The following is a 4,440-nucleotide window of genomic DNA, read 5'->3' as shown; positions in this document are numbered from 1 at the left end:
GCAGCAAGCCGAGGGGATCCACGTAGTGAGTTAGTTTCCTTACTTCTTGGGGTGGCAGTGTATCCGAGGGGGTTGGGGAGGGTATGTTTTGCACACGGCGAACACAGCAGCCGTGGCACCGTCATACGTGATGTGCGGAGAAGGACCTGCGCGGTTGGTTCCGGAGGGAAGTTTCTCAGTAGGTTTTCCTCCCCGATGTCTTCCCTGGCTGCCCCCTGGCTTTGCCCCTTCGCTCACTGTCTCACGGCTGTGAGGTGCCCGGCCGTGGGGAGAGGTGGCCAAGACACGGCTTTGTAGTTCTGTCCAGAGACCTGAGGGCCCTCGGAGGAAGTGCAGCTCACGTTCTGGGAACAGCTGTCTGGGGGTGACCACAGCAGGGCCAGCTCCGTTGGAGAGACAAGTGGGTTAGACAGAAGTCCAGCCCTCGGCCTGGCCCTTCCTCCCTCCCTCCCTCCCTCCCTCCTTTTCTCCTGTGAGTTTATGAGTTCCTGGGGGAACCTGGGAGGAATCTACATGAGAAAGCCGCTTCCTGCCCAGGGACCATCACAGGGTTTATAGGAGACCCTCCTGCCGCCGAATGCGTTTATGGCCACTTCATATATTCAGGCCGACCGCCCCGCGGGACCAGAGGGCCCACCGCCTTCAGCGGGCATGGCTTTTGTTTTCCCAAACTCTGGACTCCTCCTCAGAAATACGTCTCCATACTTTGGTGCTGGCTGGAGGGTCCTTGGGTTGCGCTGTAGGGACGTTGAGGAGGAAGGAACAGGGTTAGTGGCGGCTCCGATCGGAGGGTGTTTGGGGTGTTCTGGGTGGGCTGTGTCGCCGTGGCCCGGAAGGTCAGGTACCTGCCTGTGAGGACAGGGGTGTTTGGACGCGATTCAGGAGGCAGAGGGCAAACGGGAGGGGAGGGTTTTCTCTCTCATGGACTTGAACTCCAGCCTCTGACTCCGGAGGGCCCCCCCCCCCCTTCTTCTCTGCACGGTCACTTCTCCAGGCGAGGGTGAGAGGACAGAGGATAAGACAAGTGAGGACCCGACCGAGCGGGCAAGGCGAGGCGTCGCACCCAGGAGGGCTCAGCCAGGGGGGTGGCTGGAGGGGCTGATCGCTTGTGCCCTGAGCTCCTCGGCCACGCTGTGTCGTACCTCCATCCTGGGCTGCTGTGGTGACGAGCAGCCTGTGGTCCCCTTTGGTCGCATGCCTTGCAGGGTTCTCCGACAGGCCCTCCTTCGGAAGTTAGGTGGCCTGCCCGGTACCATCGCTGCAGGCCTGTCCAATCCTCCTGGCTCCACGGGGAGTCTGAACTTGCCCCTGTCACTGTGCTGTCCCCGCTCCCCTACATCCACCTGTGCTCCGGCCTTGCAGGGCCCTGTGATCCCGTCACACAACGGGTATCACTCTGGGGCAAGCCGGGGTGCTCCGTCCCCCTTCTGCCCCGAAGACCCTTTCTTCTTTCCAGCTGCAAAGGCACGCTCCCAGGTTCACCTCCTCCCGGAGGCCCTCCGAGATTGCCCCCACTCCTGTCTCTCCTGGCAGCTGCCTCTTGCCGGCTCAGACAGTGACCACACTTTACCTGCGCTGCCTTGTTCACCTGCCTTCCTACCTGCCTGCGAGTTGCTTCAGCTCAGGGACCCTGTCTGCCTCACTTTCACCCTTAGCTCCAAGCAGGAACGAAATCTCTGCTGTGTGTCCAAACTGGATTCCTTAACTTGGTTTAAGGCGGAACCAGGAACCTGGAGGAGGGAGTTCTCTGTTTTTCACAGAGCGGCATGGTACAGGCCAGAAATGGTCAGGGCAGACCCGCTGTGTGAACTTGGCCCCGAGACCCCGAAGGCCCAGCTGCGCCTTCTCTTCCAGCCTGGGGTGGCCCAGGGGTGGTCAGTGGGAGGTAGTTGGCGGGGTCATTGGCCGTCCCTGCAGATCCGCTGTCCATGAGAAACCGTCCTGGGCTCCGTGGGGAATGGAGACCCGAGTGGGCTTGGTGGTGCGTCCCCCTCTTCACCCCCTGCCAGGAGGTGGGAGACACAGACACGGTCTGGAGCCTTAGGGTGGACAGCGCAGAGCCCAGTGAGGTGCCAGCATGGTGCTGGGGTTCGGGGCGAAGAGGGGGCCATGAATTTTCCTTAAGGTCAGGCAGGAGAGGGACAGGCACCCGTGGGCCATGGCGGAGCAGGTGTCCGTGGGGAAAGAGCACAGGGCACGTCTTGTACCCCGATGCTCGTAGGAAGGGCTCCCCCCCAGACCTGTCTGGACCGGAAACCATGGTGAGATCAGGGGGTGCCGGGGCAGGGTGGCATCAGCTAGGACGCTTTCTGGCGCCCTCCTTAAGGCAGCTGGGCATTCAGTTACTTCCCCTGGAGTGCAATGGGTGGAATTCCATCACCACCTCTGGCTCGCAGGTAGAAGCTGGCATGGTGAGCAGGTAGTCCCACGTTTAGAGAGGAGGCTAGCGGGCCAGCTGCCCTCCATGTGCTCCTTCCTTTACCCCTCACTGCAGCTCCGGAAGGCGGTTCTTATCAGTCTGGTTTTACAGATGAGGAAATGGAAGCACAGAGAGGTTAGGTAACCTGCCTAAGGCCACACAGCTTGAGAGAAGGATAGCCCTGAATTAAGCCCCTGTTGGCCTTATTCACAGTCCGTGCTGTTTAGCACCTGGCAGGGGGACTATGGAGGAAACGGGGTGTTGGTGACACTGAGATCCCCGTGGGCACTGGGGAAGGGGGAGGTGACTGCTTTATTTTTATGAGCAAAATACGGTGGGGTCCACAGAGGGGGGCGTTATCTCAGGAAGTGAGTTGCAGCCCATTTCGGGAACTCAATAGCTGCTGTTGACAGACCCCGGCTTTGGTTTAGACAGAGGTGCCTCACTGCCTGGCCGATAAAAGAGACAGGAAAAGAGTCGCGGGCTCAGAGCTGACCTGGACACATCACTGCTGTGAGTGTCTGCGAGCCTTTTAAGATAAGTGGGATTTCGGCCTCTCGGGCAGCCCTTTTGATATTCTCGTCTTAAGAAAAGAAAGACAGAAAAAGGGCGGGGGAGTCACTTGAGGGAGCGGCGGGAGCGAGGCTGTCTCAGTGAAAAGGGCTGGAGTCGGAGTCTCCGCTTTAATCTCGGGGAAGGGGGCAGGCCGCGGGGCCGGTGGGGGCGACACTGTCCAGGCCCCCGCCCAGCCCAGCCCCTGCTTGTCTATGTGCCGGCTCCCGCCCCTCCCCTCCTCTGGCAGAGGGCTCTTCAGGCCACATTCTCAGAATGTTCTTGGCTTTCTTTGTTGTCTGGAAATGTCCTTTTAAATGGCTCTTCGTTTATTTACCGAGGCTTCATTTTCTCATCCCCGCAGCCCCCCTGTTTGGTAAAGCTCCGTTCAGAAAGAGCCAAAGGCAGCCCTTTTTCTAAGCAGACGTTTTAGCTTGGCCAGATGAGCGGACATCACGCAGACAACCACCACCTTAACGCATGCTCCCTTCCCAAAGCTGGGTCCCCCTGCCTCAGGGTCATCGCTGGAGGTTCTAAAGCTGCACCCCAATGTGCGACCTCAGGCAGGCCCCCTGGCCCCTCGTTCCCCAACGAGTGAAATGAGAACCATGCCCGTTGCATGTTAGCGCTGTGATGAAAATGAAATAAAACGACAAACACCCACCATCCCAGAGAGGCGGCAGCACGCAGTGGCCTAGCAGATGGTGGCTGTTATCTTGATGGCACTAACATGCTCTGGCTCTGGCTGCTACAGGACGTAGTAAAGATGGGAGACAAGTGCTTTTCAGTCCCAGGCTCAGGCTCTTCACCTGCAATCACCCTGGGGAGTGGGCGCGTAGTGAGGACCAAGCAATTACCGGGTTTCTTAGGTTTTCGTTTAAGCTCAGGTCTTCTCTATCTATATTTATTTAATTTTTATTTATTTTTAAAAATATATTAATTTCAGAGAGGAAGGGAGAGGGAGAGAGATAGAAACATCAATGATGAGATGCCCCCAACCGGGGATGGAGCCCCCAACTGGGGATGGAGCCCCCAACCGGGGATGGAGCCCACAACAGTGCCTCGTCCAGGAGAAGGGAATGGTGATACTGATTTATAACCCTTCACGGAGGGCGTCTGAGCGTTCATATCTGCTTGTGTAAGCTTCCTAACACCATTTTCACCAGAGAGAGTCTTCGGGGTGGGCTTTCGGTTGCAGACCAGGCACTCGCTGTATGTCATTATGTGAGCCCACAGCTTCTCTGAGCTTTAGTTCTTCATCCATAAAACAGGGGTAACAGCGGGGATAGGAATCGTGCAGACAGGACTGCTGCCAGGGTTACACGAGGGAAGGTGTGGGATGCTCCCCAGGGGCCTGCCTTTGCTCTCAGTCTGAGCTTCTCCACGACCTCCAGTCGCCATGCTCCTGAGATTCCGTCTGTCCATTGTTCGCTTTTATCCTGATCTCATTGATTTTATTTTTTTCAATA

Source organism: Myotis brandtii, unplaced genomic scaffold, assembly GCF_000412655.1.
Source record: "Myotis brandtii unplaced genomic scaffold, ASM41265v1 scaffold247, whole genome shotgun sequence".
In the NCBI taxonomy this organism is placed as follows: domain Eukaryota; kingdom Metazoa; phylum Chordata; class Mammalia; order Chiroptera; family Vespertilionidae; genus Myotis; species Myotis brandtii.
Note: the sequence above shows the minus strand (reverse complement) of the source record.